At 46.7% G+C, this 9,575-nt stretch overlaps 1 pseudogene; it reads right to left on the reverse strand.

Moving 5' to 3' along the window:
- Positions 1–4,633: 4,633 nt before the first annotated feature.
- On the reverse strand, positions 4,634–6,808 carry LOC136330201 (glucocorticoid modulatory element-binding protein 1 pseudogene; annotated as a pseudogene).
- Between the last annotated feature and the right edge of the window lie 2,767 nt (positions 6,809–9,575).

Genomic DNA, 9,575 nt, shown 5'->3' on the forward strand with positions numbered 1-9,575 from the left:
AATAAATTAGACAACAATGGGAAGGGATAAAAAAACTAAAACTGAAAGAAATGAACCCAACTGTATTTCAATGACTACCATACCAGATGAAGAAAGAAAAACATTAGGAATACACTATATGAATATATACCCCAGCTTTGGTAACTGCACACTAACTGCAATCAGGTAGGTTTGTTTCCTGGGCTGTATGGATGAAGCCATTCTGAAGCTATTTTGAATGTCTTACTGCACTGAGCAAATGAATAAATGTGTTAATGTCAGGAGCAAATGTTCTCTCTGAGGAAGAGACACAGAAATACTGAATGGGGAAAAGCAAAAATGTAACCATCTGATTAGGGCCCCTTTTTACTCTAAATGGTCCTGGTTTTGAAAATAAACTATTTGTTCAGGCTAAGCATAAACTTTGGGAGTCAGGGAGTAGGAAGGCCTCACTGACTCCTCCATTTGTGTCAAACATACAAAAGGGAGAAAAGCACTGATCTAAGTATAGTACTTTATATGTTTTAACTTAATGTCTCTTTTAAAATTAAGATGTTATTATCATCACCCATTTTCACATGATAAAAATATAATAAATCACTTAAAATCACACCACAGTGATGAAGGCACCTTTGAATCCAAGCATGATGCCCCAAATCCTTTACTCCCAACTCCAACGTTACACCTAAGCACAAAGTCTTCTCAGAAACGAGGAATTAAACAGCATCTCATCTACAGATTGTCACCTCACAGTCTCAGAATCAGTAGACACCTTCCCCTTCTTCGTGGGTGTATATGGCATGCTCCTTTTGTGATTCTGAGGCAGGAGTTGAGGTGGTGGAAGGAAGAGAGCATCACAGGTCAGCAATATCACCTGACAATCCATTTCAGGGGGACACTTTGTAATGTATATGATTGAGCCATCACGATGCTGTACACCTGAAACTAACACAAAGCAATACTGAATGTAAATGGTAGTTGAAAAATATTTTTAATTCCATTTTTACTATAGTTATGGTAAAAAAAAAAAAGAGAGAGAGAGAGAGAGAGAAAGGGAGAGAGAGGAGGGAGGAGGGGGAGGAAGGCAGGCAGGCAAGCAGGCAGGCAAGCTGGAGCCATTCTCAGTGGGGATCTCATTACAGTAAATGAATTTTCAAGAGTTTAGGAATAACGGTGCGATGGCAAGGCCTTCATCCTGTTTCCAGCCCCGAGCGCGCGGTGCTGAAGAGACCCCACACTATCTCAGAGATGTCCTTGATGACAGGAATGTCAGGTCTCAGCAGCTTAGATTTGGGGTCTTATGCCTTTTCTGCTGGACCTCAAGCCCAGGGGGAAATAGGACTTAGTGTTTTAGGTCAGGTCTCCCCGAGCAGAGCCTGAGATGGAGAAGCTGTCAAAGTGCTTTATTTTGGGATAACTTTCAGGAGAGAAGGAGGCAGGCAGGTAAGGTGGAGGAGAGAGGATAAGCAAGGATGTGGTGTTGGCCCGATCCCAAAGGGCGGGGACAAGGGTCAGGGGTCAAGCAGGTCACACACTGCAACACGGAGTTAGTCGCTCACTGAGACAACAGGTGGCTTACAGACGCTGTTTCTATCTGTCGCTGGCCTCTAGCCATTTAGGTAAACTCGCAAGAGAGATTGCTCTTTGTCAAAGGGCAGGTCTCCCAGGAGGGGGCCGGTGCGAGGCTTTAGCAGCCGGCACCCAGGGCAGCTGGGAATGGGCGTGCCCGCCAGGCTCCCGGGGTCCCTCCCCCTTCAGTCTGCCTTCCAGGAGTGCACGGTCTTGGACACCAAGGCAGGCTCTGTGATAAGTCCACAGGATCCCACGTGTTATGGTAAATTAGCATAAATTATTAGAAACAAGTGTAGTGCGGTGAAAGCCAGGCATGAGCTCATGAGAACTAAAATGTGGAACCAGACCACAGATATACAGACATTTTGGAGCCAGGTTTCCGTTATCAGAAAAGCGCACAAAAATAAGGGCAAGAAATAAGAAATGAGTCAGTCATTAAAGGGGAAATAGCAGGAAGCCAGAGCCTCGGGCAGAAAAGGAAGACCTAAGGAAAGAAGGTTATTATTCAGGTTTTCCTTTTTTTAGGAACTGGGCTTCAGCCAGGTGGGGCGAAAGCAGGGTGGCCACCTGCATGCGGTTCCTGCCAGCTCCAAGGACAAATGCTAAAAATACAAGCCTGTATTCAATGGCTCTGGGCTGGCCCTGCCCGGGCATGGCGTGTCTACACACTGCGGTGTTTCATTTCCTCTCTAGCACTAAGGGCAGCATGGGTCAGACCCGGGAATCTGAGCGGGAACCTTCCAGACTTAGAGCCCCAAACTCAGGATTTTCCTGTCTTAATGTCATGGCCCATTTTATGACTCAGGCTCAGCGCTGATGTGGTCAATGGGTGGCTTTATATCTGTGATGGTTCTGGGAAATAAATGAAGGAAAGGGTCTCTCCCTAAAACACTCGGAGTCAACAGTTACATCTGTTTCCTGTGGTCTAAGAAAAACCTAAGGAGAAGATAGTTTGGGCCTTTTCCTCACCTCACCCAAAGGGATAGCTCTTTATCAGTGTTTTCCCAAAGCCAGTCTTGACCACAGAGAAAACAAGAAAGAAATGAGCCCATATTTTCTATGTCCATGCTCAAAGCCAGACATGTGTATAATTTTATTTATTCTTTTTTCTTTTTTTTATTTTTTTATTTTTCTGAAGTTGGAAACCGGGAGGCAGTCAGACTCCCACATGCGCCCGACCGGGATTCACCCACACGCCCACCAGGGGGCGATGCTCTGCCCATCTGGGGCGTTGCTCTGTTGCAACCAGAGCCATTCTAGCACCTGAGGCAGAGGCCATGGAGCCATCCCCAGCGCCCGGGCCATCTTTGCTCCAATGGAGCCTTGGCTGCGGGAGGGGAAGAGAGAGACAGAGAGGAAGGAGAGGGGGAGGGGTGGAGAAGCAGATGGGCGCTTCTCCTGTGTGCCCTGGCTGGGAATCGAACCCAGGACTCCTGCACGCCAGGCCGACGCTCTACCACCGAGCCACTGGCCAGGGCTGATTTTACTTATTCTTTATAGTGTTCCTACAATGGAGGTGCTGTGGTCCCATTTTTTTTTTTTTACAGGTCAAAGTTTTGCTTTTAATTAATAATAATAATTTTAAAAAAAACTCCCATTCTTAAGGTGTGTACTTTCTTTTTTTTTTACCTATTTTTCCTTTAAATTGTCTTCAGTTTCCTATATTTTTCCTAGTGCAGCAAACAATGCAACTAAAAGAAATAAAAACCAGAGTCCATTCTTGCCCCAAACACTGAAGATGGTCAAAGAGAAGGAATCTAAGCACAGAAAATGGCCCTGCTCTAAATACCCTAACAACGTAAAAAAAAGAGAAAGGAAACAAGATACAACCCCCCCACCAAAAGACATTATTATTGACATTCCTGGTACATTTCCTATAATATAATGTCACACACAATGCTTCTTTCCCAGGGAGTCCAGCTCGCTCAGGAAGAGACATACACTTGGTGCCTCAGGATACACTCAGTACCCTGGGGGTACTGAGTCTTCCTGCCAAGCCTAAATTGTTGTTTTTTTTATGAGCTCAATCTCACAGAAATATCTGTGGTATAAATGAATCTAAAAGGGGATGAAGGCAGGCACCTGTCACTGTTCTCCAAATTAGCCAAAAAGGTGAAGAGCATGGGATCCAGCAGATGAGATTAACAATTGAGGGACGGAGGGTAGAACAAGAGAAAGCACCAAATGAGTGGCTGCTTTTGGTTCCAAAGCCAAAAAAAAGGGCCCCACCAAAAAGGGCAGCTGGCCTGGATGAGGAACTCTACCACTCCTGGAGTCATGCAATAAAAAGCATAGCCTTGGAGTCCCACTCCCGTGACAGCCACAGTCCAAGAACCAGAGCAATTTATATCATATCACACAGTTTGCAAATGAATGGATTGATCCTAGTTTAGGAAGGTAAGTGCTTTGACAAAGTTGGGGACAAGGTGGGCTCAAATCCCAAAGCACAGCTGTGACATCCCTGGATTTCTATTTCTCCTGATGTTACTCCATGGCAAAGTGCCCTTCCACTTATCACTGGCCTCTCTTCAAAATGGCACCCATAGTGGTAACCCTCAGAGATATCAAGAGGCATCAGTTGCACTTCTGGAAATATGATAATTTATTTGCCCCATCCTGGTCAAAGTACTTCCCTTTTTAAGCTGTTGCTCCAAGCAACAAAGTTCCCCTCTAAGCAGAGTTCAACTTCCTTTTGTTTCAGAGTTTTGCACTGGCCTCTGAGGGCCCATTTCAAGATATAAAATAAAGTATCCTTTTGCATCCATGTGTGAGTGGGTTCCTTTCCAGTATCAGGTCTGTGTTCCACAGTTTGGTCAACGTATGTTTACGAGAATAAACCACGTGCATACACAGATACACTAACCTAGAAAGGGCTTTCAGGATAGGGTTGCTGGTTATCTTGATGCCTCCCCTAAAAGAAACAACTTTCTTGGTGTAAGAGGATGAGGACACTGAGTGACCTACTCTCAACTTCTAGAAGGACAGTTTGTTTTTGTCCATTTTTTTCAATGAAGAGGTGGGAGAGACCCAACATTTTCAGTTACAGCAACAAGATTTTGTTTAAAAAAAAAAAAGGGGGATCCTATGTGGAAATGAGTGGGACAATGATAATTAAAATTTCAAACCAAAACATATCTCCTGGCCCCAATATCCCCAGTAAATCCTCTAAGACCACAGTCTCCACATTGTGGACTTGATGCTGATGTTCTTCCATCTCAGCCACAACTTTCTCCTCAGTCCTCAGCTCTGTCTCCAAAATGACTGCTTTGCCCTCAGAATCTTCAGCCTCTGGATCTGGGGCTGGGTCAATCTCAATGATGGTCTGCCCATCCTCTGAGGTGCTTTCGACAGCCTGGATTGCTGAGGTCAGGCCGAACTCCATGGCCACCAACTCCACAGGGCTCACCATGGTGGTCATGTTGCCCAGGGTACTCCCATCCTGCATGGCAGTAGAACTTAGCAACGCCAAGCTAGATGAAGGGTGGATGGTCACTGTGTCTGGCGAGCTGCTCTTGGCTGAGGAAACCACTGTGGCATAGCGAAAGAGCTGAGGGCCAGAAGGCATTGTGTGGACAGTCACAGGACTGGAGCCCTGGCTAAGGGTGGCCACTGGAATATTATTGCCCATGGAAAATGACTGACCCACTGGGGCGATGGTGATGGGTGAGATGACTGTGAACTGAGGCTGCTGGACAGGAGGAGAAGGGCTCAGGACGGTGGTGGAGGCTGGCCGCTGCAGCCGGGGCCTTTCTGGAGGCTTAGGAGTGCTCACAGGCATCAATACCACATTTTGAACCATCTGGGATTTCAGCCTATGATCCTGAGCTTGCTTCTTCTGCTCTTCCAACTGGCGTTCCAAGTCTGTCAGAGTATAGAGAAACTGCTCTTCTCTCTGTTCTATTTGGTTCTTTCTGTTGTCCAAAACCTTCTTAATTGTGTCCATTAGACCAAATGTAGGTGCCACATTGTTGAGAACAGCAGATCTGTTACCTGGAAGGGAGACTGGATGAGCTGTTGCTGAACCACCCTGAGTAGCTCCTCTATTTCCTTCTGTATATTGCCCTACATCAGCTATTCCTTTCCAGACATCAAAGTGTCCTCTGAAATTTCCTCTGAGTCTTCACTCCCTCCTCTGTGGCCATTGTGACAGCAGCAGTGAGAGCCGAGTTCCATTCCAGCCCTGCTTCTTCCATGCTCTCTTCTGAGATGGCAATCTGCGTGATGCTTCCATCGGCCGAAGTGGGTGTCTGCACCACACTTGTCTGCTGTCCTGGTACTGGGGCTCTTGCATTGCTGATCAGAAGACCAAATTTGGTGCTTCTGCAGGTATTGGAGCAAACCTTGTCATGTTGGTAAAAATCAATCTGTCCAGAATCCATCATTTTCCTGAGCATGATTCCACCTAGATGAATGGCTCTCTTCCAGTCCTTCAGGGTGGACTTGCCAGCCAGATGAACAAAATGCTTGGGGCTGATCAATTGATCATTGAACTTGACACACTTCACATTTATTCCTGAACATACAAACTTCTTCCAAAGAAGAATGGCTTTGCTCTCCCCACAAGTTATGGGATAAGCAATTTCCATATCTTCATTTGCTTCTATGGTACTTGCATCAATCCCTTCTTCAATTTTGTGTATTGTGTGGGTTTCTACTGCCACAACTGCCGTGTTGTTCTCAGACCTGGCTTCATAAATCCCTTGTTGCACAGGCTGTAACTGCAAGATCACTTGGGTTTTTTGGGGGTGGGGGGTTTGTTTTTGTTTTTTTTGTATTTTTCTTAAGCTGGAAATGGGGATAGACAGTCAGACAGACTCCCGCATGCGCCCGACCGGGATCCACCTGGCACGCCCACCAGGAGGCGACGCTCTGCCCACCAGGGGGCGATGCTCTGCCCCTCCAGGGCATCGCTCTGTTGCAACCAGAGCCACTCTAGGGCCTGGGGCAGAGGCCAAGGAGCCATCCCCAGCGCCCGGGCCATCTTTGCTCCAATGGAGCCTCAGGTGCGGGAGGGGAAGAGAGAGACAGAGAGGAAGGAGAGGGGGAGGGGTGGAGAAGCAGATGGGCGCTTCTCCTGTGTGCCCTGGCCGGGAATCGAACCCGGGACTTCTGTCCAGGCCGACGCTCTACCACTGAGCCAACCGGCCAGGGCCAAGATCACTTGGGTTTTAGTGTCTTCAGGGTTCTCGCCTTCATTTCCTTCAGTGAGTACCACAACCACATCCCCCACTGGGACACTCACTTCTGCATTAGCCATCTTTCTTTTTTTTTTTTTTACAGAGACAGAGAGAGAGTCAGACAGGGACAGACAGACAGGAACAGAGAGATGAGAAGCATAAATCATTAGTTTTTTGTTGCACATTGCGACACCTTAGTTGTTCATTGATTGCTTTCTTATATGTGCCCTGGCCACGGGTCTTCAGCAGACCTAGTAACCCCTTGCTCGAGCCAGCGACCTTGGGTCCAAGCTGGTGAGCTTTTGCTCAAACCAGATGAGCCCGCGCTCAAGCTGGCGACCTTGGGGTCCCGAACCTGGGTCCTTGGCATCCCAGTCCGACGCTCTATCCACTGCGCCACCGCCTGGTCAGGCTGCATTAGCCATCTTTCATATGAAGTCAGATAGCTGAAGATGCGTCTCCGTGGGGCAGGCGGGCGGCCAGCAGCCAGGGCTAGCGGGGGACAGAGCATGCACAGAGGCCGCCACTTGTGGTCCCAATTTTAAAAAAGAAATTTTAAAGGTTGGAAGGGAAAGGAATAAAATTCTGACAAGTCTAATGGTGAGAAATGATGAACATGAGGTCTCAGGAAGCCAAGAACAAAAAGGAAAAAGGAAAGAGGATCACTACACCACAATCATGAGGGTTACAGATTTCGATATAGACGTCAGATTTAATAAGGCACACCACCCCTTCCCCAAGTAAGAAAGCTTTATTAGGATTTCAAGATAAAGTTCCAATGCCGAGATTCACTTTCACCGACACCTTCCAAGAGGGGAAAAAGAAAAGCACACTAAGCAGAACTCTGATACTTGAATGGTGAGTCTGTCATTGCCAAGGTTGATGCCAGCAGGCGTGAGAAAGCCCCAAGTCCCTGGAAGAGTTATAGGTTAGAGACACAGTGATCCCAGTTCCCGCCAGTACAGCATTATAATGTCACCAGTAGCAATGACCGCGTCTACAGGGGGAATTGAGAATATCCCTGAAAAACTGTTGGCCCAGCCCAGTGGCGCAGTGAATAGAGTGTCGGACTGGGATGCAGAGGACCCAGGTTCGAGACCCCAAGGTCGCCAGCTTGAGCGCGGGCTCATCTGGTTTGAGCAAAAGCTCACCAGCTTGGACCCAAGGTCACTGGCTTGAGCAAGGGGTTACTCGGTCTGCTGTAGTCCCACGGTCAAGGCACATATGAGAAAGCAATCAATGAACAACTAAGGTGTTGCAACGCGCAATGAAAAACTAATGATTGATGCTTCTCATCTCTCTCTGTTCCTGTCTGTCTGTCCCTATCTATCCCTCTCTCTGACTCTCTGTCTGTCCCTATCTATCCCTCTCTCTGACTCTCTCTCTGTCTCTGTAAAAAAAAAACCCAACAACAACAAAAAACTGTTGGCCCAGGTTAAAAATACTACTACTAATAATAACATACTAGCCCTTGTTGAAAAAGGTCCAGAGAGACCAGCATGCTTTGCAGAGACACTTGCCTGTAATGTAACATGTCTCCAGAGTGGAGCAGAGGGGACTTGCATGGCTTGTGTGCAGCACCTGTGGAGGCACAGCTGACCTTTGTCATGTGCGGGCCGACCTTTTCATCTGCCGTTTTCTCTTCTGTCTCCGCAATCTACTCACCTCATCCCTGAGAAGCTAACGCAAACCTGCCTTTTCAGCAGCCAGTGGGTCTCTGCCTATTAGTGCCACGAGGCTTCTTGTTTTCCCACGACTGGAAGAAAGGGATTGCTTTTTAAAAGTCCAGCTCTTTAAGTAAATGCCCAATGTCCTAGTGGCACACTGAACTTAGACTACTAGACTTTGTCATCTGCTAGGCACTGGTCTCTGTAGTGAGTGTAGAGCAGAAGTTGGCACACTTTCCCTGAAAAAGGAGATAACAAGTATTTTAAACAGGGCCTTTGTTGCAACTGCTCAACTCACCATTGCCGAGAGACAGCAGCCACAGACAATATGTAAACACTCCAGTGTAGCCGTATTCTAATAAAACTTTATAGACAGTGAAATTTGAATCTTGTCATTTTCATTTGTTCATCTTCCTTTGGTCAACCACTTGAAAGTGTAAAAACTATTCTTGCTTTTAGCTCATTAGCCTTACAAAACACGCGGTGGATGGTATTTGGCCTGTGGGCTGTAGTTTTCCAACCCCTGCTATCAGTGAACAATCAAAGAGTCAAAATTCCTGCTGTACTGAATGTTTTATTTGACTAGTGGACACAGACATAGAGTAATTGGTATATAAAAACTCCATAAAAGTAGCCTGACCTGTGGTGGCACAATGGATAGAGCACTGACTTAGAATGCCGAGGTCCCAGGTTCAAATCCCTGAGGTCGCTAGCTTGAGTGTAGAATCATCGACATGATCCCACGGTCGCTGGGATCCAACCCCATCCCCTCTGACAGCTGTCAATCTGTTATCTGTATGAGCCTGTTTCTATTTTGTTTGTTAGTTTATTAGATTCCACATGTAAGTGAAATCACGGTGAATACACTGTTGCAGGAAGTAACCTCGATAGAGGATAAGACACCCAGACAACTTGATCGAGGAAGTCGGATTTCTTGGTAGCCGGTGGAGCATGTGAGGCTAATAGAACCAAAAACATGAGCTCCTCGAAGTTAGATTTCTTACATCTTATTAATATATACCTTTACAGCTTTAGCTTTCACGCGACAAGTGCCTGATTTCTTTGACTTCTTTGTTTGCAGACCTACGTGACTTTTGTGTCTCCGGGAGGGGAGGGGTAGAGAGGAGGTTCAAACCATTTGTTCTTGACTATTCATATAATCCATTCTTCTTGCTAGTGC

The sequence above is a fragment of the Saccopteryx bilineata genome, chromosome 3 (genome assembly GCF_036850765.1).
Source record: "Saccopteryx bilineata isolate mSacBil1 chromosome 3, mSacBil1_pri_phased_curated, whole genome shotgun sequence".
Classification (NCBI taxonomy): domain Eukaryota; kingdom Metazoa; phylum Chordata; class Mammalia; order Chiroptera; family Emballonuridae; genus Saccopteryx; species Saccopteryx bilineata.